Below are 27,369 nucleotides of genomic sequence, written 5' to 3'. Positions count from 1 at the left end.
AATTAGAGGAAAGGCCACGAATGTTGCAGAAATGAAGAAGTGAGTCAGACAGTGGTTGCAGGCATCTCGCAGAGTCGTCACCAGGAGAGGGATTGGGAGGTTGATTTGCAATTTTTTATGCTGGTAACTAAAAGGATGGACGTTGACTCACGATTTATATACCGGAGAGATGGGAAGATTGATTATCGATTTGTAGAGTTATGAGGTCGAATGGATGAACTATGGTTTATTCAAATATCAACAGACTGGTCATACCTGTAGTGTCTCATACTACATGTAAAGGCAAGCTAGTAAAGTGACATCAGTCTGCCGCAGCCATGGCAGTGTGCTCAGATGTCATTAAGATAGTTTTTTAATTTCATGTAATAAGTGTAATGAGGTTAGTGACACCAAATATAAAAACAACAAGAATGACAACAACAACAACAACTAATAACAATAATAATAATAATAATAATAATAATATAATAATAATAATAATAATAATAATAATAATAATACAAAATAATAATAATAATAATAATAATAATAATAATAATAAAAGGTTGTGACAATATGACAGATGTATATGAGTAGTGTAGAGAAAACAAGAGTCTGCGGCAAAAGTTTACTCCTGACTAGTTTCGCACAGTTTTGCAGAAGAAACCTCTGCAAAACTAGTCAGGAATAAACTTCTGTCTGGGACTCGTGTTTCTCCACACCACTCATGAACAATTATCAAAGGAATAAGTGGTTACATGGGGGAAATAGGTGCATGGGGAAGGTATGCTCATGGGGAAACAAAGTCCATGAAGAAAATGGGTCCTTAAGGAAAATAGTTCCATGGGGAAAACTGGTCCATGGGGAAAATAGGTCCATGTGGAAAATTGGTCCATACTGGAAAACTGGTCCATAGTGGAAAATTGGTAACCATGGTAACAGGTCCTTGAAAGAAAATAGGTAGGGTGGTTGACCCCTATGGGATGTTGCCGGAGACGGGCTTATGTGCTAATATAATAATTATAATAATAATAATAATAATAATGGTGATGATGGTGATGATGCTCATCAATGTGAATACAATTATCATTATCACAGAAAACGAACTGGATCAAATAGATTATCCTCGATGTCTCCTTTTGCCTCTCTGTGCTTCTCCCTTTCGTACAACTTTACTTTCTTTTATCTCGCCTTCGTTCCCTCTTTCCAGCATATTTCTCGAGTTTTCCACACTAGAATAAGGAAGTGGAAAGAAAAGAGAAACATGAGGGTGAAACAGGGCGAGAAAGAGAGAAAAAAAGAATCTTGAATGACAGTGGTGGAGGGAAAAAAAAAAAAAAGTAAGAGAGCAGCTAGGGATGAAAAGAGAAGGAAGAGATAGAAGAGAAAAAAAAAGAGAGGGATAAGAAAAGAGAAATTAGAAAAAGGAGGAAGAGGAAGAAAGGTAGTGGAATGAAGAAGAAAATGAGTGCAGATGAGGAGAAAGAGAAGGAGGAAGAGGGAGAGAATTATATGAGTAGGCAGAAGAAAACGTATGAGAGAGAGAAAGGGAAGTATAGATGAGAGACAAGAAGTGTAAAAAGAAAGAATATGAGGAGGGAGGAACGGAAAGGAGAAAGAGGGAGAGGAAAAGGAAGAGGGAGAAAAATACAAAAAAATAAGTGAAGACTGGGAGGACATGGAAAGGAGGGTGAGGATTAATTTCTTGTGCAGCTAGTTCACTGAAATCCTTATATCTTCCTTCTTTTATTTCGCTCGCTCACTCTACCACACTTCTATTTCACTTGCTCTCACTCATACTCTCTGGCTCTACACACTTCCAACTTCCAGGCACAGATATATTCACTCTCACTAACTCGCTTACTCGCCGATTAAAACCCATTTTCTGCAACACTTGTTTATCCGATTTACTTGCTCATTGCAAAGTGCAATTTCCACAGCTCCATTCTTCTTCTTCCCCCCCCCCCCACATTCTCTCTCTCTCTCTCTCTCTGAGACTAACTCACACACATATTCACTGTCGGGTAATTACTCACTCACTCTCTCTCATTTTCCTTTACTAATCCATTTGGCTATATCAGGATTATCACAAGACACTGGAAATTCCCAGAAACGAACCCGAAAGTCATGGGCGGCTAAAGAAGAAAGAGTTTTCCAAATGTCTGTTCCATTGCGTTCTCCATGCCGCAGTTATAGACCGATTTTGACGACTGTGATGTCAAACGAATCCACTCAAGCTGACGGTGTGCCCTCGTCTCAGTGGTCGACACACAGAAATAAACCCCGAAAAGTAAATAAATAAATAAATAAAAATAAAGAAAGGGTTGACCAAAGAGCAAACGTCTTTACAGTATTTACCGTAATATTGCCGTAATAATTTTTTGTATAACTGGAATGGGCTTTCAGAATACAGTAATTTTTGCCCTCTTCACTATATTAATACAGGCCACTGGAAACTGGTGTATGGGAAAAACCTGCCTAATTAGGTGGTAGAGGCAGACAGGGAGGTAGATAGGCAGGAAAGTGGGCTGGGAGGTTGGTAGAGAGAAAGGAAGGGAGATAAGCAGGTAGGTAAGTAGACTGGGATCTAGGCAGACAGGGGAGTAGGTAGGTACCGTAGATAGTAGGTAATCGCTGGCAGGTAGGTAGATAGGTAGGTTGACAGACAGGTAAGCAGGCAGGTACTCGTAAGCAGGTACACAGATAGGTAGGTAGGCAGGTAAAAAGGTAGCCAGGGAAGTAGGTAGGTACTAGAAAGTACGTATTCATAGGCTGGTAGGCAGCCAGTTAGGAAGGTAAACTGACAGGGGGGTAGGTAAAGAGGTAGGAAGGGATTTAAGTAGGAAGGTGGGCTGGGGAGGCTGGTAGGTAGGAAAGTACGAAGACAAGAAGGTAGCTAGACAGGAAGGTAGTTAGACATGTAAGCAGGTAGGTATGTAAGGCAGGTAGGTAAGAAGATAGGTAGACAAAGATAAAAGTTGATAGGTAGATAGGTAAGGAAGTTGGAATGTTGGTAGGGGATATAGGCAGAGGTACTGTTGATAGGAAAGGATGTTGGAAAGTAGATAGGGAGGTCGACAAAGAGGCAAACAGGGTGGCAGGTCAGAAATAGATAGTTGGTAAAACAGGCAGAAAAGTAGGCAGAGAGGTAGGTAAGAAGCAGAGAGCTAGGAAGGCAACCAAAAATGATGGTAGGGAGGCAGACAGGTAGGTAGGGAGGTATGCTGGGAGATACTGTAGTTAAGAGGGTAAATAGGAAGGTATGGAGGGAGGCAAGTAGGTAGGGTAAAGTGACAAGAAGAACTGTATGTTAATTCCTTATATACTAAAGGAATTACTTGCACCTTAATACCTTCCACCTTCTCAGTGGCTGGAAAACGTAAAATCAGAGCAGAACGAAGTGGCAGGATTCATACGTGACTTCGGCTTTGGGGCTCCGGCGTGGCAATTTCAGTTTTTATAGAAATAAAAATTTTCTTCTAAAATGATTGTTAAGAAGTAGGAACGGCAAAAGTGCACACATAAGAGATGAAAAATGCAAAGAAACAAGAGAGGATTGAGGATGGGAGGAAATTTTGAAACCTATAACTATCTATCTATATATTGCCAGACGCCTCAATCCCGTTCGGGGTGGCCACAAACAAATCTCCTCCACGTCGCCCTGTCCCTCACCATTTCACTGCCCTGCTCCCAACTCACACACCCTTCTCTCATACACTTCTCCACTCCATCCCTCCATCTCATCCTCAGCCTCCCATTCCCTCTCCCCCCCTCCACCTCACTCACATACACTCTCCTCGTCAGTCTCTCACTCTCCATCCTCTCCACATGGCCAAACCACCTCGGTGTGTTCCTCATAACGCTTCCTATCACATCCATGTCCACACCACAACGTTCCTTTATATCTTCATTTGTCAGCCTGTCTCTCCATGTGACTCCACAGGCTCCTCTTAAATAACTCATTTCCACTGCTCTCACTCTTGACTTGTGTCCTTCCAACAACGTCCAAGCTTCACTTCCATACGTTAGAGTTGGTAACAAAATACTGTCATGTGGTAACTTTTTCACTTCCATGCTCGCTTCCCTGTCTCTTATCACTGCTTTCAAGGAACCAGCAACCTTTCTTCCTTGTTGTACCCTTTCAAGCACATCACCCTCCAAACTTCCATCCTTACTCATCACACTCCCCAAGTACCGGTACTTAAACGTACTCACATTTTCCATTTCCTCACCATCCAACCTCACTGTACATTCACTGACTTCACCTATCTCAAGGACCATCACTACTCTTCCCTACATTCACCTTTAGATACCGTTTCTTAACCACTCTCCCAAACTCATCCACCAAGCCTTGCAGTTCCCCTTCGTCTTCACTTAATAACACAATATCATCTGCAAACAACAGTACAGGAAGTTCTACCCTCTCTCTCTAGGGCCACTCCAACATCCGCTGCCCTACCTTGTACCTCTTTTATTACCCCATCCATGTACAGATTGGAAAACCATGGAGACATGACACATCCCTGTTTCAACCAAACCTTGAAAAAGAAAAATTCACTCAGTTCACCATCCACACGCACTGCAGCCTTAGCACCATCATACATACTGTACTCTTTATAGCATTCAGCAACTTCCCATCTACTCTATATATGCTTAATACTTTCCACAATCCTTGTCTATCCACCCTGTCATATGCTGTCTGCAAATCCATGAAGGCCGTATACAACTTCTTTCCCTTCTCTAGAAACATTTCCACTAAAGATCTATGAATGAATATCTGATCTACACAACCTCTTCCCTTCCTAAAACCTCCCTGTTCTTCTCCAACTAATTCCTCTGTTATTTCCCTAACTCAGTAAATAAGTATCCTACCATACACTTTTCCTATAACACTATGATATCAAATGCCTCTATGATTACCACACACTTCTTTTTCCCTGTTTCCTTTGTACAAGGGAATAATTATACCTGACTTCCAATCTTCTGGAACTCTACCTTTCTCCCAGGCCAATCTGCACATTTTCCACATCCATTCTACTACTATCTCTCTTTCATGCTTCAACATTTCACCACACATTCCATCAATTCCTGGGACTTTCCCCAATTTGACTTTCTTCCTTGCTTCCACAACTTCTATCCTACTGATTTCTTCTTGTCTTTTCACCTCCCTCCTTCTCCCAGCCATTCCCCAGCCACTTATACTCGCATTACTTCCATTCTCTATGTTCAACAATTCCTTACAGTGTTCTCTCCATCTGCTCACTTTTTCTCCCTTCTCCACTAGTAATCTACCATTATTAGCTTTCACTCCCCTACTAACTTCACTGCCATCCTGTCTTACTCTTTTCACCTCTTTCCAGAATATTTTCTTACAGTCCCTCCACTTTGCACTCAAATTCCTTCCAAATTCCTCATACACTCTCTTCTTACTCTCCTACTAATCTTTTCACCTCTCACTTCCTTTCTGCATATAACTCTCTCTTCTGCCTCTCAGCTTCTTCCACGCCCTTATTTCTCATCCATTCATTGTATGATTTATTCTTTTGTGCCACAGCCTGTCTCACCTCTTCATTCCACCACGCTGTTCCTTGCACCCCCTTCCGTCTTCTCTTCACCCCACACACCACATCACATGCTGCACATGTCTTCTGTGAATTTCTTGTACACACATTCCACGTCCCCCATCTGCTCCAATTCATATTTACCCAATCGTTCCTCCACTTCTCTCTTATATTCTGCCTTTTTTTTTCATCCTCTTGTAACCTTTCCACTCTCCTAGCAACTACTCCTTCCTCCCGTCCTTCCCTTCTTCTATTTCTCCATCTTACTTGGATCTTGATTCTGGCCACCACCAAGTAGTGGTCAGAAAGTCCACTCCCCCAGCCTCTATTAGCTCTTGCATCCATTACACATCTTCGTGTCCTTTCATCCACACACACATAAACAATCATTGCCTTCCTTTCATTCAGTTCACCACCCACCCTTCTCATCACTCGCCATGTATAACTGTGGATCATTTTGTGCCTGAAGAGGGTATTGGCTATCACCAACCCCCTCCTGGCACAAATGTCCACTAACGCATTGCCATTCTCATCTATCTCAGCAGGCACACCCCACTCACCAACTATTCCATCCACCTTCACATTCTCTACTTTACCATCCATATCACCAATCAAAAACACTCTCTCATTCCTTCCAAACTTTTTCATGCACACTTCCACATTTGTCCAGAACTCTTCTCTGACTCTGGTTGCACGATCTTGCGCTGGCGCATACACGCACACAATTGCTCATATTTGTTTTCCAACTTTCAATCTTACCCACACAATCCTTGAGCCAACTGATCTATACTCACTTACCGGTATGTTCTTCTTCCATCTTTTACTCACAACAATACACACTCCTTCTTTTGCCCTCTGATGCTCACCTACTCCTGCACATATACTCCATCCATACTCCCATTCTCTCACACTCTCTCCTCCCCATTTAGTTTCAGTTACTCCACATACATCCATTTTCGCACCCTCAAGCACCTGGACAATCTCTTTCTCTCTTTCACCTCATTAATTTTGCACCGCTTACATTCCACGTCGTGATCTGTACCATGTCCTTCATCCGGTCCTTGGCCGTCATCTTTTGGTCAGTCCTTGTCCAAGGCTACTTGTTCATCTTTTCAGTTAGCTGTTTTCCTGGGGAGGGGCACTAACCCTCCGCCAACCCATTTAGTCGCCTCATACAACAAGCAGGGATACTGGGGGAGTATTCTTGAGAACCCCCCTACCCCCGGGGGGGGTAGCCACAAACTTGCTGCTGGTGGAATGTAGTAATGGGAAAGGGTCTCCAAATCTCCTCCCATCCTGAATGCTCTCTTGTTTTTGTGCTTTATTTCGTTCCTTATCTGTGCACTTTAGCCATTTCCACTTCTTAACAAGCACTTTTGATTTTTCTTTTCTAGTTTATGAGCTTTTTGTGGAAGTATACTTATGCAGAAAGCAAGTGTTTGATTTGGATTGTTACATGCATAGCGTACTGAAAGACTAAAATGAGGGTGGCTTCCCCTGAAAAGAAGTATTTGGTATGTTCATTAACTGTAGGCGAGCTGTAGCTAACCAATATTGCGCAGAATGGTGTACTTACGGATGACTGCGATGCGGTTTTCGGGCCGTTGCTCGCGAACCGTAGCCTGAATAGTTTATTAAACATGAAAAGAAAAAGCTACACTTGACAAGCAGGGTTTAGGTGTATAGCACAATCGCGTGCGCCTTTTTGTTTTCGAGTTATGACTGATGAAGAAAGAAAATAAAATCGATATTTTTGCAGTTAGATTTTGCGACTCCTATGAAGGTTAGCAAGACTTTGAGAGTAGTATTGCACTTGAATAGTGAAGGTCTTATAGTTCATGAGCTTAGAACTGGGCTTTGCGACCGTTTCCGCGCGAATGCACCTATACGCGGACGCCATTTTGGACCTGCGCCATTCCTAATTAGGGAGTGGCTACCACACTCTGTGACAAATTCAGCCCTACAATTGTGGGCCAATATTCTCGTTATGTTAGGAGGATCCCTAACACCTCTTCTTTAGCGATTTATTTCTGGATATGCCTGGTTGATATCCTTTTGTATGTTATTTTTACAGAGTCTGGCTATATCGGAAGGATCTATACAACAGAGGATAAGACAGTAAGGGGTAATACTGGTGATGTGGCGAAAATATGTTAAGGTGTGTTGTGCTGATGGTATAGCGATTATGTTGGTCGTATGGTGTGGTGTCGTGATAGTACAGGAGGTGAGAGGTGTGGTGCGGTAATGGTAATGACGGTGTGGTGATGATACTGTGTGGTGTGTTATGCAGATGGTACTGATGGTGTGGTGATGCTGGTACTGTGGTGATGGGCTTGGTATTGTGATGAGGTTACTGGTGACGTGATGGTGATAATGTGGTCATAGTGTGGTGACGTGTGTTGTATTGGTGGTTGCTGTTTTACTCTCTTCAGTAGTATTGTTTTATACTCTCACACTCTCTCTCTCTCTCTCTCTCCTTAGAATACCTCATGGTTCAGTGCAATGACTAGTGTTATTTTTTAGCAACCTGTATAGTGGATTGATACATAGCCTCACTAATTAGCAATTACCGGTCTCTGTAATGTTAGGATTTGATATTATTTATTATTATAAACACTTCTTTTTCCCAACATTCTTACTGCTTCCACACCTCTTACATATACTGCATACAGTAATAAAGAGAGGAGGAGCCGAGAGTTAAGGGAATATTCTTGGTTTTCTTCCCGAAATAAGTGAATTCAGTTTCGATAGAAACAGAATTCACTCCAGCACATCCTCCTTGATAAGAGTCATTAGTTGATAATCATTTCGCGAAACTTCAAAGATGATTAGGCAGCATCGCCTCGTGTGACTGAATACTAGATTATGAGACTACTGACAAGTTTTCATAAAAAATATAGTGTTCTAACATCACTAAAGAGTCACAAAAATGACATGAACTCCAAACACTGGAGATACCATGGTATCTAACATTTATAAACTTTATAATACAGATCGTAATATGACGACAAAATATCTCCGAGTGATTATGAGATCTGAGAGTCGTTCGATGCTGATACTATCTAGTTTACTTATATTTCCAGGAAAACATATATTAGTTCTATGACCTGCCAAAATCAGACTACAAATACCATCTTTCCCCATTACGTTCCTCAACATTTAGGAAGGGCCTCGGCTACCCTGACCCCACCCTGTATAAACCATGAACACTTCGCAGTCTGGCCTAGGTACTGACAGTGAAGCGGCTTCAAACAGGACCACACCAAATAAAACGAGACTGAGTCACCTGCTGCAGCCCGCAGCAGGCATCCCCTTCACCGTTTCCACCATCCTGGGTGATGGGGACATTGTTATGACTGATAAATTGTTGGCTTTCTTGAGAGAGACCGGACTGATCCGAGTGATGTGACTTCTTACTGTATGGTTATGGTTTTTATCAACTGTAAATATGTATATATTGTACTGTTAATTAGGGTTGATAGTTGACATATTTGAAATAAGTCCTCCTCCCACTGATCTAATTCTAATGTTGATGTCTCCTACATCAAACCCCGTTCTTTGACTGACAGTCACCAGCTGATGAGTGCAAGTGTGCAATATAGAAAGGTATTGGGCACCTGCAGTCGATGGTGGTCTGTTGGGAGAGGTACTCACTTTTTTTGTACATATTATGTAAATACGTTATACCTTGTTTAAGTTGTTCTTATTAGGGCCGACAGATGACGTATATGGAAATGTTCCTGACTCGTCTGGTTCCCTTTCATGTATTGATGTCCCCTATATTAGGTTGTGCCTCGACTGACAGTCAAACAGGTGATGAATGCGGGTACGTAATGTAGAAAGGCATTACATATCTACAGTCGATGGTGTTCTCTTGGTCGAGGTCTTTTTACCATTAGTGTAGGTTTAGTTTTTTGTCTCATTAGGATTTAGTAAAGGTTTGCGATTTGTCAGGTGATTAGTTTCAGGTTCTTTAGATTAGACATTTTGGTTTATAATGTAAGGTCAAAAAAAGAAATCATAAATAAAAATACGAAAAATATTAAAATAAAAATTATTATATAGGCCTATTACTGTATGTACGTGTGCTTGAAAGTGTGTATGTTTATATGCATCGGTGTGTGTGTGTGTGTGTGTGTGTGTGTGTGTGTGTGTGTAGCCTATATATATATATATATATATATATATATATATATATATATACGTGTGTGTGTGTGTGTGTGTGTGTATATATATATATATATATATATATATATAGTGTGTGTGTGTGTGTGTGTATGGCCTTAATGACCAGGGATTTCGGCCCTAATGGTCGATAGGCCTAAAATGTAAAAAAAAATGTTGCAGCCCAGTCCTGCCAAAGCTCTCTCTCTCTCTCTCTCTCTCTCTCTCTCAATGACAACTAAACGAGCAGTTTGATAGACTTACCTTGGTTATGTGAACAGCAAGTGTCTCGTTGCTAACTCCTCTTGTTGCTTTATTCACTAACTTATACCGTCAAGTATATCACTTTCTTCTTTATATCTCACATCATATTTTTGCGCAATTCACTCAACATCATTTATTTGCTGCTTCAGATCCTCATTTCTATGTACTCTTTTGTGCTGGGTCTTTGGCGTCTTTATTCTTATTTTCAATATATGCCTGCCTTTGACCTGAACTTCATGTAATTACTTTCCCATTGAACATTTCCTTTTTTCTTCACTTTCTGCTTTATTACGTGCGAGCTAATCTCTTTCTCTTTCCTAAAACATCAGTTGTTACATTTCTACTCTTTCTTTTCGTGCACTCTTTACCCTATTTTTCCTTTAAATTTTTTATCACTTGGTCACCATTTCCAGTGTTCGTTGTTGACGGAGCTTCCCTTTTTTGAATGATTATTTCTGCGTCTTTCTTACGCTATGCTAGGAGACATCACGATCACCATCAGCAGCAGCTACCTATCATATACTTGATGCCTTCCTTTTCTTCTGTGATGGCAACTCATAAACTTTATCAGGACAGTTAATTCTTGAATTCTGTGTTATTTACAGCAATATAAAGCACTTTCCTGCACCACTTAAAATATTAGCTCGTGTTTGCTTACTGTTCACTCACACATTATGGGATTATATATGGCCAACGGCCATACCACGTTGAGTACACCGCTTCCCGAAGTTCCCGTCCGATCAGCGAAGTTAAGCAACGTTGGATCTGGTTAGTACTTGGATGGGTGACCGCCGGGGAACACCAGATGCTGTTGGCATCCCTACGTGTCAAGTGGGGTTGGTGGAGGATTAGTGCCCCTCCCTGTAAAACAATTAACTCTAAGCCCTTGGTCACCCCGTTTGGGATACATGGCGTCTGGCAATGAATGAATGAAAAAAAAAAATTGTTCTATATTTTCAGTTCCTTCTTTGTGTCATTTAGCCAGTAAAACTTTGGCTTAAACTTTCCACGTGCCTTTTTTTACTCACTCAGTGTATCATACTTTCACTGATATATCTGAAGGGAAAAATATCATTAATCACTTGAGTATTGACGAGAGAGAGAGAGAGAGAGAGAGAGAGAGAGAGAGAGAGGGGCGTAAGGTCCAAGCGAGAGCGCGTGTACTATCTCACCAACATCCAGCACGGGAGTGAGATCGGGAACACTGCAGACCCACCATCACCACCACCACCATCACCACGTGTACGCGCCAAAATTTAAACCAGAATTCAATTACAGAACCAAATCATCATTTCGTCAAAACTCACTTTATCACACCACCTGACCTGTTTCATCTGGTTCAAAAATTTATACTATTACATAGTTTATAAATTCCAATTACCTGCAGCCATGAGCCACCTTTATGCTGTCTGTTTGCTCTTTATGCATTCATTGTGCTGTCAGTACGTTGATGTGAGAAATTTTATTGAACTGCAGCCTTAGACTGAAACCATAAACTCAGAAATTCTCTGTTCAGTCTCTTATTTCAAGAACCTTCACCAGTTTTACCATCAACCCTTCATCTCTTAACTAATCACTCTTTGAGTCTATTATTTCAAAACGAAATTAAAATAATTTTGCAAAACTATATGGTGAATTGGTTACAAAGATATATATATTTAAGTCATTCTGCTGAGCCAGATGTGTTGGTTCGGGTGGCATTCCTGCTTATACCTGGCTCACTGCCACTCAAACTTCTCTCTCTCCCTACTGCTTCCTGACTCATTCCCTTGTCTTGCTGCCTCTCTTCAGAGGAGTTGTCTGTTGCATGAGATACTGTGAGTAAGGCATCGTCAACGCTATCAGTGCCGGTGCATACGAGTATTTTCGAAGCATGACAACGATGCCGTGCTCGGACAGTGATCGTGTAGACGGCAGTACTGATCGTCAACACCATCCCAGCCCGAGCACGGCATCGTTACCAAGCTTGGACACCATGCTCCGACACTGATACTGTAAACGAGCCCTCACTCAGATACAGGGTTTGAGTTAAAGGCAAAGGTGGCGACACACTGACCCACCGTTGGTCACCTGTTGTGGCAGACTTATGAGCAGGGGTGCCAGCACGGTCACATCTCACTCATCCAGGGGGGTAATGTTTATACAATTATATATATATATATATATATATATATATATATATATATATATATATATATATATATATATATATATATATGAATGAGTCGCTAACTAAACACGTGCTATACCTTAAACTGGCTATTATCTTATATCGTTATCATATTGAAATTTATTCTGAGTGCAATTTGGGTTGTGTTAGCACCGCAATGCTATAAAAGCAACTGGTGGTGGGTGGACTGTCGGAGTTTGAGTTGATGGAATGAGATTCATTGGTGGAGAGTTGAGGTGGGAGGGAAGGGTGGGGGACAGGTAGGGTGGGTGACGTGGATGGAATGGGTAGGTTGGCAGTCAGGTGGAGTGTGTGAGTGACCTGTGGTGGGATACGCAGTTGCGATAGGTGAGTGTGTAAGTAGCTGGTGGCGGCGGGGGGTAAGTGGGTGGATGGGGTGGGTTGGTGAGTGAATTTTGTGGGTGGGAGGGTGAGTTGATTGGCTGAGTGGCTAGGTATATGGTTTGGTGGGTGGACTGGGCAAAATAGATACTTTGGGGAATAGGTCCGTGAGATAAACAGGTCCATGGATGGAATAGGTCCATGTGAGAAAAAGGATCCATATTAGGGAATAGGCCCAAGTGAAAACTTAGGTCGAATGGATAAATAGGTTCATGTATGAAGTAGGTCCATGGGAGAAAGTAAGCACCTATGGAGATTCGATGTGTCCATGGGGAGAAAATAGATTCATCGGAATTAAGTACAGTAAACTATAAAAGGGAAAATAGGTCCATGGGGAATATAGGTCATTTGGAGGAAAATAAGTCTATGAAAGGAAAATAAGACCGTAAAAGACAAACAGTTCCGTGGGGAAAATAAGTCAGAGGGGAAAATAGATGAAGGGGAAAATAAGTCAAAGGGGAAAATCGGTCTAGTGGGAAAACAAGCCAGTGAGATAAACAGGTTCACGGGAAAAATAGGTTCATGAAAGAAAGAAGATCCTTGGCAAAGTTAGGTCTAGAGAGAAAATAGCAATTTTAGGAGAAAAAGGTCCCTGGTGGAAATTGGGTCCCGCGGTCCATGGAGAAGAATTGGTATATGAAGTGAAAATAGGTCCTTGGGGGACCTTGAGAATGGGAAGATGACCCTTAGAGGGTGCATCGAGAGATGGGCTTATGTGCCAGTTTTTAATTATTTGTGGTTATTGACTGATGAGGCTTTGACTCTATGCCAACTGGGTACAAGACAGTACAATGTAGGACTAAAGGCCTCGGACTTAATATGCTTGTCAGTTCAGAGATGGCGTCTCACTCGTTGCTAAGAAAGGCCCGGAGTGGCAAGTGGGAGAAGAGTGAGTGTCGTGGGGCAGAGTTGGGGGAGGTCCATGGGTGGAGATTTATGGCTTCTGTTCATTGCTTCAAGCTTGTGTGTCGACCATGTCGTCAAGCTGAATATTACTGAGGCGAGTTTTGGTGTATAGAACAGTTTAGTCAGAATTCATAGTTGAATACTGCAAGAAATAATTCCTTACAAGGAAGTAAAGTTCAGAAATATGGTATGATCTTTAAATTTCATATGGTCGGAGCTTTCCCATCATGAAAGAAATCGTGTGACGGCAGTCAGTGAGATGTTATTAAAGACTCTATTTTGTATTTCAATTCCGATAACGATTATTTGTAGTTTTCATTTGTCTAGTGACGCTTCAGTGTCAATTTCCCTCTGTTTATATGTTTTTACCAATGTAAATATTTCTGCTGTTAATTTAGGTTGCATAAACTATAAAATACAGTAGGCTGAGGTAGAGTCCCTCGTTGGGAGGAGAGGGTTTTAGCCTTTTGACTAGTATGAGTATCACTGCGAATGATATATTGGTTGGGATTCAGAAGAATGTCGCTTGATGCTAGTATCCCTTCACACGGTCAATATATATATATATATATATATATATATATATATATATTTATATATATATATATATATATATATATATTTGTTTAACATTTATCCAAACCACAATTACAAACGACCGCAGTCCCACATGAACAATATTGTGGACAAAGTTCTTAGGCAGTGCTCTCATTTTTCGTGTCTTTTTGCGTATTTTTGCCTCGGTCACAAGTTTGTTTCATCGGGTGATCCTGAAATCGTATTAACTCTCCGACGACAGAAATCCCAACTTCAGTATTCAAGCTGACATCAAACGTTTTCATCAGCTTATTGGTGGTTTTCACCGTCTAAGGATTAAAACCTTTAGAGCTGTTATTTAGGGAAGGCTTGAATGGTATACGAATGAAGCAATTAACCATTTTCATTTAGTACTCAGGTCAAAGTTCTCTTACCTTCCTAATTCAAGTAAGAGACAGTGGAACTCATTTTGCTCAAGGTGCCGATGCTAATGATAGGGATAAAATTTTATTAACGATGATAGTGATGGTGGGGATGGTCATGGTGTGACTGTTTGATTACATGTAATCATGTTTGCTCATGACAGTTTTAGGTTCATGATGCGCCTCAGTTATACTCAGACTCATATGACTTACGTTCTACTGGAGTAAATCGTCAGGCGTTGGCCTTAATGAAACACTGTAGCTGTTCGGACCCAGACAGTGTGGAGACGTGCACACCAACACCACCCTTTGCAGACTGACTATTTGTTGACAATAGATATAACGAACTGTCCATAAATAGTGACAATATCAGAAGTAATTACAAACTTCATTATATTTCCATCAACATTATCTCTTGTCAGTATCGTCAGTGTCACTGCGACATGGTCAGTATTATTGTCGCTGATTATTAACAGAAAATACTGACTGTGATGTCCGCTTTAGACAGATTAAAATACTACTTAAGGTCTGCCCCGAGAAATTCTCCTTTATGAAGTTTCGTGTTATCACTGGCACACATATTACCAGCAATATTTGTAATGCCATGGAGTTGTGTTGTGGACGGGGTGGTGTTTTCTCTAGGCCAAACTTTTCCATACTGCGCCCCCCCCCCCCAACTAAATAAAATAACATCTGTGACCTCCATCTGCATCTTCATTTGACAAAGCCACATAACATGTGACCTTGACTGATCGCTCTGAGAATCTATCTGCCTCATCTCACCCTAATGCTTTCCATGAACTTTAGTTCAGCAAGGAAAAAATAAAGTTCAATCTCACCCCGCTATGATGCCTGATGAATTGTTCCTCAGATTGAATCCCATCATTCATGCATTACCTTAAATCTTTCCACCATGTTTGCTGTAGATCATATCACAAGTCTATACATTGACCTTCCCAGACGACCATAACATTTGAATTTTCCATATGACCTTGACTTTTTACTAATTGTTATGATACAAAGGTGCTTGATTCATGCAACATCCTACGCCCTTCCAGCAACTCTGGACACACACACACACACACACACACACACACACACAAAAGCATGGGGGCGGTGAAAATTCGTAACATCGGCATTGCCAAAGCGAGTTCGATATTCATATTTGAAGACAGACAATGTACGCATGCATACATGCAAGTATATATATATAATATATATATATAAATATATATATATATATATCAGTCTATCTATCTATTGATATTGATATTGATATTTCCAGAAAGACAATGTACAGTCGCCAAACTTTCCACCTGGGCCACCTAGCCGCGAGGAGGTGGGTAACGGGTGGTGTTAACAATGTATCTGTTCGTGTGTACGTGCTCGACGAAAGTTCGGATCATCAAATCTTCGTCCGTAGTGAACCTCCGTCAGAATTAAAGATCATCCCACAGATGGCTGGGTAAGGAGTTGGATGGGGAGAAAAATGTCTCAGAAGTAAGGTGGCTTTCCCATCGGCTCAGCCAGTTGCATGAAACTGGTCGCACGGAATATTGCTGTGTGCCACAAGTCGCGCTGACCAAGGCCAACAAAATATGACTATATTAGTTTTATAATAAGGTAATATATTTAACATTATGATATAAATATATACTATTTTGTATACCAGCGGTTGGCTGAATCGATAGAAGGGCGGCCTGCAGTCCTGATGGACTCAGGTTCGAATCCCGGCTGGGGCAGGGGACAGTTTAAGGATTTGAATTTCATAAAAAAGCAGACTTTCCTGATCTACCAGATGACCCGCCGACATGTCGCAAAAATACCTCCGCTAATACCAATACACCAGCCCTGTATGAGACAGCCCTAGCATGTATTCAATATGGATGGTGGGTGTTAGCGCCGAAGTGGTGACATGTGGAGGTGTAGGAGGACTACTGGGCCTTGGGATAGGCTACTGCCCCCGAGAAATAGGCCCTGAAGCCTTTGCCCAGAGTCAAAAAAAAAAAAAAAAAAAAAAAAAAAAACTTGGCCTTGGTCCGTGCAACCTGTTGCACGCCACAGTTCCATGCGACCTGTTTCCTGCAACTGGTCTAGCCGATGGGAGAGCTGCTTAAGGAGAGAGGGGGTCCTGGCATAGTGAAGGCCAGGCCAGGCGCCGGACGGGGGATGAAGGGGGTTTACGTTATTCATAGCGCCATTGATAATAATTGCCGGACTAGTTTTTCAGATCCATTAGCATTCTACTAAATATTTGCCTTTTCAACAATACTAAACATTTTATTTTCTATGTTTTTTTTACGTTGTTACCATAACATGTTAATTCACTAAATACTGGAATCGCTCCAAGCCTTTCTCTGTCTGTCTGTCTATCTGTCTGTCTGTCTGTCTGTCTGTCTGTCTGTCTGTCTGTCTCTCTCTCTCTCTCTCACTCACTGTCTCCTTATACAGTATAAGAAATTCCATTTCATAGGGTTATCACTTGATACCATTATCAGTACAGGTTGATGAGGAATGCATTTACCCAACATCTACGTCCAGTTAGAAGTAAGACTACCTGCCATATTCACATCATGAATGACACTGACCAGTAAACATTAGGATGATGTTCAGACACTTAACGGTTGCCTATTTCCTCGTTGGTAGTACATCAGGTAGATGTTTTTATGTGTTCTGAGGTGCACCACGAAGAGGTATGTTAAAATACTGTCACCTCAACAGGCAAAGAGTTTATGCATACTGCTGTCGAATGTGGCTATTATATCAGCAATGATAATGACTTACTGTATTATATTTCATATGACTATGGTCATAACAGCACACCTTTATAGTCCATTCATCTAACGAATGACTGAATTACACATTACAAGGAAAACTGATTGTGAGCGGTGTCGCTTATGTGCGAGGTCACACATTTACATGCTCATCGATTATTCACCGAACAAGATTATCTCACATTACAGCATGATGAAGACACCACCTCTCCGTCACAGTATGCAAAAGCTTCCAGTCATTTCAAGCACAGCTGCTATTGATTCATGAACTGTTGGGACATTTATATAACCATTGTCTGTGATATTACTTATGTGATTGCTAAATGCAACATAACGAACATGACATCGTCATTACAGGTTGGAACACCGATTTTTTTTTTTTTTTTTTTTTTTATCCCACGAACCACTCGAGGCAATATTCTGCCTCAACGAACGAGTATCAACCTCCAACTTACATATATATATATATATATATATATATATATATATATATATATATATATATATGTAAGTTGGAGGTTGAAACTCGTTCGTTGAGGCAGAATATATATATATATATATATATATATATATATATATATATAAGTTGGAGGTTGAAACTCGTTCGTTGAGGCAGAATATTGCCTCGAGTCTTGGTTCGTGGGAAAAAATAAAAAGAAATAAAAATAAAATAAAATCAGTGTTCCAACCTTTAATGAGGATGCCGTGTTCGTTATACTGCGTTTACCAATCACATAAGTAATATCACAGGCAATGGTTATATAAATGTCCCAACAGTTCATGAATCAATAGCAGTTTTTTCTTTCCCTCATTCTTTCCTTGTCCTTCTGCCTGCGAGTAACTACACTCCCTCTTCGGTCTTTCTTTCCTTCATTCTTTCCTTTTCCTTCTGCCTGTGGGTGACTCTACACTGAGTGACAAGCCAAATGGTTTCCTGTACACCAGGAAACTATTTACTTAGCTGGGTGGTAACCATATAACCAAACTTTGGCACCTGGTGGTTTAGTGGGTAATTATTGCGCTCCAGTTGGATTGAGCCGGTGAAGGTTTATATCCAAGGGGTCGTTGTGGTTGATTACTCATGTAATGCCACTCAGGGATGAGTGAGGCTGGTCACTGTCATCTTAAATGTAGTGACCAACTGCCTAGCCCCGGGCTCCTACGCTCCTCATGGGGCAATGTAGGATTGGATGATGGATGGATATATATATATATATATATATATATATATATATATATATATATATATATATATATATATATATATATATGTGTATGTACAGACATAACCAGACACATACATTTCAGACACAGATAAAGACAACACACACACACACACACACAACGCGCGCGCAGGAGGGCGGGAGAGGAATATAACACTTGCTCTAGTCTTGCGAACGCGGGTGTAAGACATTACTTTTTAAAATGATGTCCACTTGTTTTGGTATAAAATTGACGCCTCTCAGTCTCGAATGCTGAGTTTTCATAGGAGTTTAAGGTATGAACATGATTACACGATCGCCATGAAGAAACAAAATGGAGTAGATGTCAAGCTACTGTACTGTACCAGTATATTCACAAGAGACAAGTATGAAGTAGATGTCAAGCTATAGTACTGTACCAGTATATTAACATCAGACAAGTATGAAGTAGATGTCAAGCTATAGTACTGTACCGGTATATTCACAAGAGACAAGTATGAAGTAGATGTCAAGCTATAGTACTGTACCAGTATATTAACATCAGACAAGTATGGAGTAGATGTCAAGCTACTGTATAGTATTGTACCAGTATATTCACATCAGACAAGTATGAAGTAGATGTCAAGCTATTGTATAGTATTGTACTAGTATATTCACATCAGACAAGTATGGAGTAGATGTCAAGCTACTGTATAGTATTGTACTAGTATATTCACATCAGACAAGTATGAAGTAGATGTCAAGCTACTGTATAGTACTGTACCAGTATATTCACATCAGACAAGTATGGAGTAGATGTCAAGCTACTGTATAGTATTGTACTAGTATATTCACATGAGACAAGTATGGAGTAGATGTCAAGCTATTGTACTGTACCGCTATATTCACATCAGACATGATGTAATTGTCATCAAGAATCGTAATCACTGGAATCGATTCTTAATTTTGAAAAATCATAATGGTAATCGATTCCAATGCTTTGCGGGTGAAGTCTTTCTAAGTAATCGAAATCGTAAGCGATTCCATTTATTATGGAATCAAAGTACGTTTGATTGGTATCGCATTCTGCCGTTTACTCGTAGTAGCCTGCTGCCGAATGCAGAATGACGAAAATATACGACAGATAACGGTGGACGAACTGTAATCATAGTGTTTCTAAAGAAAAATAAAATACCATAATATTTTCCAATAGGGTTGTTAATAATATAAAGTACACTTCTTTATTAACACGGTGCACGAGTTCTAAAACTATCAGAATAGCACTGGAATTGGAGGCCTACTCGTTGCGACCCACTGTAAGAACAGGTGGAAATATTGAGACACTTATTAAGATCAGACTGCAATTAATTGTTGAGTCGTCTTATATATATATCCAACGTCGAAGAGAGAGAGAGAGAGAGAGAGAGAGAGAGAGAGAGAGAGAGAGAGAGAGAGAGAGAGAGAGAGAGAGAGAGAGAGAGAGAGAAGCATTAAAATAAATGGTGTTTGTGTGAAATTTTACAAATATATTTATAGATGTGCAAGATAAATGCTTTTAAAACAACAACAACAACAACAATAATAATAATAATAGAAGAATAATAATAATAATAATAATAATGATGATAATGATAATGATAGTAATAGTAGTAATAATAGTAACAATAATAATAATGATAATGACAATGATAATAATAGTAGTAATAATAATAATATTAATATCCATCCACGTGCTTGTTTTGTCTGGCAATTCTCCACTCAACTTGATATATAAAAAAATTACGAACACACGCACACAGGCTGACACATATATCATAAGCCAATAGACAACCAACAGACAGACACTTCATCAGCAGACAAACAGGCCAACAACATATTCATAAAAAAAAACTATCGTTACCATCAGGAATGGTTGATGCGAAACGAACGTTAGGTGAGCTATGTGGGCGGGTCCTTGCTGTTCGCCCCTCCCCTATCAAGTGTTGCCATATCACAATCCCATTACAAGAGTTGTAATAATGAACAAGAATGAGCCATATGGCGGGGAAATATAGAGTACGTGTTTGTAGAGGGAAACCTGTACTGTACACAGGAAAAATCATCTGGTAAATTACCAATATGCTGGGAATCGAACCAGGGACTCTCAGGTGAGAGCCAGGCAGCATACCATTACGCCTGGTCAGTGGTATGCTGCCTGGCTCTCACCTGAGAGTCCCTGGTTCGATTCCCAGCATATTGGTAATTTACCAGAAGATACGTGTTTGTGTTGCCCTGAGCGCCCCGCCGGAGATTAATAATGAAACTCGGCACGTTTATTATTTCCCTACTGTTGAACACTTATTATCTATAGAAAACAACAAATTAATTATTTCGAAGTGTAATAAAACTACAGTATAGGCATCGACGCTTTTTTTATGATAGTATAGCAGGGGTGCACGAGTTCATTTGTTTGCTTCAGATGGGTGGTTAAATGCTTCAGGTGGATGCTTCAGTTAGTGGCATCCTGGCCCGGCCTCCACTATAGGTGGAGGAAATCTTAAAACGAACGAGTGGCATCCATGCGACAACGTCAAGAGGCTGTTTTGGAAGCAGGGGGTGGGTATACAAAATATTAAAACAATGAGACTCAACACTTATTTTTATTTTCCTTCTACTCAACATTTGTTATATGTAGAAAGCGATACGTATCATTATTGCATTGAAATTTACCAACTTGGCTTGTATCGGCTGAATTACTATCATACGTCTGGCATGAGTGCACAGACTCATTGCCTGCCTGCATGTGTGTTCCCGACTCTACACCATTCTGTTACATTTTTATTTAATGACTTCGGTGACGGATAATATAACATATTGTCTCTGTGCACAGAGGCCAAACGATCTAATTAGCTGTTATTACCTCTACTACAAATTCTAATATCCATGTCTCACATAACCGACATTGACGAGTTTGCAGTACAAACTTTCCTGTCCCGTCATTCCACAACACATCGTCGTTGTCATAGTGCATCGCTCTGAAGGGTAACGATAGTTTTCCTTGACTGTACACGCCAACCGACAGACAAACAGACAAGCCAACACAGAGAGAGACAGACAAAGAGATCAATCAAGAGATGATGAGGCCAACACGGAGACTGACAGACAAACAGACAAACAAATAAACAGAGGCCGAAACGAAGAAGGACGGACAGGCTAACAAAGAAACAGACAGGCAGTACAGAGACAGAGAGACAGGCCAACACAGACATAGATAGACAGGACAACATAGAGACAAACAGGCCAACACAGAGACAGACAGACAGGCCAATACAGACACAGATAGACAAGCCAACATAGAGAGAGACAGACAGGCCAACACAGAGATAGATAGACAGGCCTACACAGACAGATAGACAGGCTTACACAGAGACAGACAGACAGGCCAACACAGAGACAGATAGACAGGCCTACAGAGAGACAGACAGACAGGCCAACAAAGAGACAGACAAACAGACTAACATGAGATAAACAGGCCAACACAGAGACGGACAGACAAGCCAACACGGAGACACAGACAAGCCAACACAGAGAGACACAGACAGACCAACACAGACAACAATCAAATGGACAGGGCGGCAAAGACAAAGGACACCAACAGACAGACAGAACACCCCAGGCGGGAAGCATCAAGTAGGGCAACAGACTGACACTCAGACAAGCAAATAGACAGGGAGGACAGACAGACAAAAATACTAAAAGACCACCATATGTTGAAGCCAAAAATTTGACAAACAGGCCAGTAAGCAAACCGGCTAACAGACAGCGAGACAGACCAGTAGAGTGAATGACCAACAGACCAGACAAACAAGCAGCTAGAGCAACAGACAGACAGACCAACAGACAGACAGACGATCCAACAAACAGAAAGACAGAAAAGCCAAGTCAGACATAAACAGACAGACCTGTAGACCAACAGAGAAAGAGAGACCGAAATATAGAAAGAAGAAACGAAAAACCGGGTGGCCTTGGGTGGAACCTTCATTGTCTATTTCTCCTTGTAGAAAAGTGAATAATGGCAGTAGTAGTAGCACTAGTAATACAGTATTAGTAGCAGGAGTAGCAATAGTAGTAGCAGTAGTTAAAGGTGTTGTAAACAGTCACATAACAATCACAAACCAATATGATGTGTGTCAAGAAAAAAATTCTGTATTTGTCATTGTTTATCCTTTATAAAACCTCTAAGTATTTTGTCAAAGCCTATAATGTCTATCAATAGTCGCCGATGTAAGAGTCATCAAAGAAAAATTGATTTAATAATTTGTTTTTTTTAGCTGCAAAATACGATAAATAAAAAACTTTCATATTTAGTACAAGTAACAAACGGGGAAATTGTTTTATTTTGATGCGTATGATGGAGTGGTGGTTTGTGGTAGCTGTGGTAGATGGTATTGTCGCGGTGTGTGATAATGACGGTGTGGTAGTTGTGGTAGTTCTGGTAGATAATATAGTTGTGATGTGTATGGAAATGACGGTATGGTAGTTGTGGTAGTTATTGCAGATAATATAGTTGTGGTGTGTATGGCGGTACTGGTGTGGTAGTTATTGAAGATAATATAGTTGTGGTGTGTATGGAGGTAATGGTGTGGTAGTTGTGGTAGTTATTGCAGATAATATAGTTGTGGTATGGCGGTAATGGTGTGGTAGTTGTGGTAGTTATGGTAGATAATATAGTTGTGGTGAGTATGGCGGTAATGGTGTGGTAGTTGTGGTCGGTCTGGTAGATAATATCGTTGTGGTGTGCATGGCGGTGATGGTGTGGTAGTTGTGGTATCACCAGTTTCAAACCTGGTGATAGGTGTAGTAATGGTGCTATGGGTAGTGCTGTGGTACTGAGAGAGTGGCAGTGTGGTATGTGTGGTAGGGTAACAGAGAGGTAGGTGTGAGAGGTGTGGTAGGGCTAGTTGTATGGTGGTGAAGATGTATGGAAGCGACGTAGTGTGGTAGAATAGTAAGGTGGAGGTGTTGCACTGTGGTTTAGGACAAGTAATGTAATTATCGTGGCAGTGTTTAAGTATGGTAGGTGGTAAGTATGATAGTGTGGTAGTGTAGTAAGTGAGGTAGCGTGGTCAGCGCGGTCAGTGTGGAAGTGTGGTTATGTGATCAGTGTGGTAGTGTGGTCAGTGTGGTAGTGTGGTCAGTGTGGTAGTGTGATCAGTGTGGGTAGTGTGGTAGTATGATCTGTGTGGTAGTGTGGTCAGTGTGGGAGTCTGGTGCCATAATGGTCTGGTTGTATGGTAGTAAAGTAACAGATAAGACTCATCGTAAGGTAATATAGTAAGTGTTGTGGTAATGTAAGTATCCCCTCCAGCTGTGTTCCTCGCAGAATCCCAAATCTCACCTTCTACTGATATATCTCCATTTTCTTTTCCTGGTTACCAGCTCCTCACAAACTTTCGTAACAAGGATGGCACCTGTTGCCATATCAAATCTCAATTAGCAGTTGACACTGTTTTGAACTTCACTTCAGCTAATTTTGATTATTCACTATAGAAACTAAAATATCTAAATATTACAAAATATATCTGTGTAGTCTACCGCTCCCCCAATGTTTCTTCGGAACCAAGTGTATTTGTCTCCATATCCACACAGTTGAGTAATCTTAACCTCACCCTTAACACTGAACTTACCATCATGGATGATTTATTACGTACATAACTGCCAGGACAGATGGTAATGGTCTAGAGTGCGAGCTGTTAGCAAAATCGTTTAATCTCACGCAGTTGGTAAAGCAACCAACCAGAATACCAGATAATCCTGACCATAACGACTATCTCTTGGATCTATTCCTGACAAATAATCCAGATCAATACAGGATAAAGGACTGTCATCACTTGGAGACTCCAGTCACAATCTCATCAAAGCCTCATTAGTCACTTCCCCCAAACCTCCCTGTTCTGAACCTGTTAGGCGACCCGATCGCACTTCGATAGGGCAGACTGTTAAGGATTCAGAAATTATCTTGCTGATATTCCATGGCAGTCTTTCTTCTCTAGTGATATCAATTCTACCCAGTCCCACATTAATGAATTAATACAAACTGGTATGGAATTGTTCACACCAAGTCAACAGTTCGCTAAAAGATTGGACCTCCCAAAATGATTTGATAGCAATTGTGCCAGAGCAACGGCTCAAAAGTCATTAGCATATAACTCTATTTTAATGAAAACATCTGAATCACTCTCTCAATTTAAAATTCCTGGAAACCATGTAAAAGCAGTAATAAATCTTGCTAAATCAAACTTTCTTCACAACCAAGCATCCAAACTACCAAACAGTCCCAATGACAATAGAATATTCTGGTCAACCCTCAGTTCTTTCAATTATAACTTTAATAAGTCATCATCCATTCCCCAACTAAAACCTTCAACCGGTAACATTACAACTGACCCGCGTGGTAAAGTGAAAATCCTTGCCAGTACATTTGCCAGAAATTCTACTATAGAGGAAGTCAGCCAGAAAGTCCCAGTCCTACATCTTTAGTTTCCTGAAATTGGTCCACTGAAAATACAGACTAGATACGTAAAACCTATGCTAGACAGTTTACCAACCAGGAAAGCTTCAGGTCCCGTGGAATTCCTCCAGTTGTTTTGAAAAAAAAAAAAAAAAAAAAAGTGCTCTTGCTAAAAATGTGTTCTTTCGACTATGCATTATATAGTTCTTCATTCCCTAATTTTTGGAAAGAAGCCATTATCCACCCAGTTCCGATGAAAGGACCTTTCTCTGACCCCTCTGATTACAGACCAACGGCTATCACATCTTCTCTTGGAAAAGTATTTGAAATCGTAATGATTAAGCACATAGTTAAGCATCTTGATTCCAATGACTAAATTAGTGATGGGGGTGTGGTTTTCGCCACGAAAGATCCACCATTGATATACTTAATTTCCTGACTCACACCATCCATCAATCAACTGACCAACATGGAGAAACTCATGCAGTATCCCTTGATATTTCTATAGCTTTTGACAGAGTATGGCACTGTTTCCTGCTATCCCATCTCCCTAGTTATGCAATAACATCATTTGTCCCTCAGATTACTTCATATCTGAGCAACAGAAAGATCAAAGTATCTATCTATCTATCTATCTATTGCCAGACGCCTCAATCCCGTTTGGGGTGGCCACAAACAAATCGCCTCCAAGTCGCCCTGTCCCCCGCCATTTCACTCCCCTGCTCCCAACTCACACCCCCCTCTCTCATATACCTCTCCACCCCATCTCTCCACCTCATCCTCGGCCTCCCCCTCCCTCTTTCCCCCTCCACCTCACTCACATACACTCTCTTCGTCAGTCTTTGACCCTCCATCCTCTCCACATGGCCAAACCACCTCAGTGTGTTCCTCATAACGCTTCCTATCACATCCACATCAACACCACAACGCTCCTTTATATCCTCATTCGTCAGCCTATCTCTCCATGTGACTCCACAGGCTCCTCTTAAATAACTCATTTCCACGGCTCTCACTCTTGACTTGTGTCCTTCCAACAACGTCCAAGCTTCACTTCCGTACGTTAGAGTTGGTATCACAATACTGTCATGTAGTAACTTTTTCACTTCCATGCTCACTTCCCCGTTTCTTATCACTGCTTTCAAAGAACCAGCAACCTTTCTTCCCTGCTGTACCCTTTCAAGCACTTCACCCTCCAAACCTCCATCCTTACTCATCACACTACCCAAGTACTTAAACGTACTCACATTTTCCAATTCCTCACCATCCAACCTCGCTGTACATTCACTGACTTCACCTCTCTCAAAGACCATCACTTTACTCTTCCCTACATTCACCTTTAGATTCCGTTTCTTACACACTCTCAAACTCATCCACCAAGCCTTGCAGCTCCCCTTCGTCTTCACTCAACAACACGGTATCATCTGCAAACAACAGTACAGGGAGTTTCCAAACACTATCCTCTCTCACCAGGGCCACTCCAACATCCACTACCCTACCTTGTACCTCTTTTATTACCCCATCCATGTACAGATTGAACAACCACGGAGACATGACACATCCCTGTTTCTACCCAACTTTCAAAGAGAAAAATTCACTTAGTTCACCATCCACACGCACTGCAGCCTTCGCACCATCGTACATACTCTTCACAGCATTCAACAACTTCCCATCTATTCCATATATTCTTAACACTTTCCACAATCCTAGTCTATCCACCCTGTCATATGCTTTCTCCAAATCCATGAACGCCGCATACAACTTCTTTCCCTTCTCTAGAAGCTTTTCCACTAAAGATCTGAGAATGAATATCTGATCTACACAACCTCTTCCCTTCCTAAAGCCTCCCTGTTCTTCTCCAACTAATTTCTCTGTTCTTTCTCTAACTCTGTCAATAAGTATCCTACCATACACTTTTCCTATTATACTAAGAAGACAAATGCCCCTGTGATTACCACACACTTCTTTTTCCCCTTTTCCTTTGTACAAGGGAATAATTATACCTGACTTCCAATCCTCCGGGACTCTACCTTCCTCCCAGGCCAATCTGCACATCTTCCACATCCATTCTACTACTATCTCTCCCCCATGCTTCAGCATTTCACCACACACTCCATCAATTCCTGGGGCTTTCCCTGATTTAACTTTCTTCATTGCTTCCACAACTTCTATCCTACTGATTTCTTCCTGTCTTCTCACCTCCCTTCATCAAAGTAGATGATGGATATTCCAATTTCCACTCAAGTAACACTGGCGTGCCACAAGGATCAGTTCTGGTTACAACCCTATTCCTAATTCATATTAATGATCTCTTATCTGTCACCCATAATCCCATCCATTCATATGGAGATGACTCAACACTTCACAGTTCATTCACACTTAAACATCCATTCACAAAGTTAATATCTCTGACCCTCAACTCAGTACAGCCATCTTCATAAATGAAGACTCATCTAGGATCACTGAATGGGGACAAAATAACCTTGCCTCATTTAATGCTAGTAAAACCAAATATGCCGTGA

The 27,369-nt window shown here is 40.9% G+C and overlaps 1 pseudogene; it reads left to right on the top strand.

Moving 5' to 3' along the window:
• The first annotated feature begins 10,657 nt into the window (after window positions 1-10,657).
• On the top strand, window positions 10,658-10,785 carry LOC145398882 (5S ribosomal RNA; annotated as a pseudogene).
• The last annotated feature ends 16,584 nt before the right edge of the window (window positions 10,786-27,369 follow it).

The sequence above is a fragment of the Coenobita brevimanus genome, chromosome 46, assembly GCF_032717465.1.
Source record: "Coenobita brevimanus isolate Jiangsu-jjx chromosome 46, ASM3271746v2, whole genome shotgun sequence".
Classification (NCBI taxonomy): domain Eukaryota; kingdom Metazoa; phylum Arthropoda; class Malacostraca; order Decapoda; family Coenobitidae; genus Coenobita; species Coenobita brevimanus.
This window is presented reverse-complemented; position numbering and strand designations above follow the sequence as displayed.